The sequence below is a fragment of the Papilio xuthus genome, unplaced genomic scaffold, assembly GCF_000836235.2.
Source record: "Papilio xuthus unplaced genomic scaffold, Pxut_1.1 DF829208.1, whole genome shotgun sequence".
Lineage (NCBI taxonomy): Eukaryota > Metazoa > Arthropoda > Insecta > Lepidoptera > Papilionidae > Papilio > Papilio xuthus.
In genome coordinates this window covers 1-1,028 of record NW_013529441.1, presented here as the reverse complement: position 1 = coordinate 1,028, position 1,028 = coordinate 1, and the positions used below count along the sequence as shown (strand labels likewise).

Below are 1,028 nucleotides of genomic sequence, written 5' to 3'. Positions count from 1 at the left end.
TCGGGACGCCGGCTGCGCCGCCAGCTCGCCCGCATCACCTCCGCCGGCGCGTCTCGTGTCGTGCTCGCCGGACTCTCCAATGTCTACGCCGACTACATCGCCACGCCTGAAGAGTATCAGGTATAACATTACTAGAGAATTAACTGTTCAATTCTTTACCTTCTGTCTGATTAGTTTGATAACTTATATATCAATGAGGATATCTCACTCGGTGGGAATAGGACAAACTAAATTATGATAGTTCACTAGCGCCCTCGTGTAAACGTAAAAAGTGTCTGCCTCTCATTGGGCTAGATTTGTTTTATTATAAAAACAGTTTTTTCGTATATGATAGATTTTACTTGTATTTTTTTAAATTGACTAACACAGTTATTTTAATAATTTTAAACAAGACAAATACTAGAACATATTGTCCACTCCAAAGGCACAGCGGTACGAAGCAGCGTCCACAATATTTGGACCTCACACACTCGACATCTACCTCAACAAGTACGTCGAGCTCACTCGTGCACTATTTGAGGTCAGTTTATAATTATACAATTACACAACTACATAACCATATCGATAAGCAAAAATTACTGACTTCCATATATATAAATCCAAGCTCTTAAATTAATTCTATCAGTTTTTTTACTAATTTTACCTATACCGAAGGAATAAATAGCCTATCACCCGGGGATAGTGTAGGTTCAATAGTCTCGGAGCTTATTTAATACTTACAAACAATACTTTCCTCTTTATAATATTAGTATTATATATAATATATGTTACCTTCTGTCTTCTTCCAGGGCAGGTCAGTGGACCCTGGCCCGCAGCCGCCAGACTTCAGTGACCAGCTGATCACCCTGGTGCCGCCAGTGTTGTGGGACGCCGCACCCTGGGGCAAGGAGTTCGGGGACTGTCTCGTCCAGCCACAGAAGCAGTACAGCCATGGAGACACCGTCACTGCTACTTTTGTAAGAGTTTTTTTTTGTTAGGCAACAGTTTTATATCATCAGATTCTTAAATAAGATTGCTCGCACTCCTTA

The 1,028-nt window shown here is 41.3% G+C and overlaps 1 long non-coding RNA gene across 1 annotated transcript; it reads left to right on the top strand.

Annotated features, from left to right (window-relative positions):
• Positions 1 to 8: 8 nt before the first annotated feature.
• Positions 9 to 986, top strand: LOC106119573 (uncharacterized). Its single transcript, XR_001227967.1, has 3 exons — positions 9 to 120; positions 425 to 520; positions 789 to 986. It is a non-coding gene; the product is annotated as an uncharacterized LOC106119573 (long non-coding RNA).
• Positions 987 to 1,028: the final 42 nt, after the last annotated feature.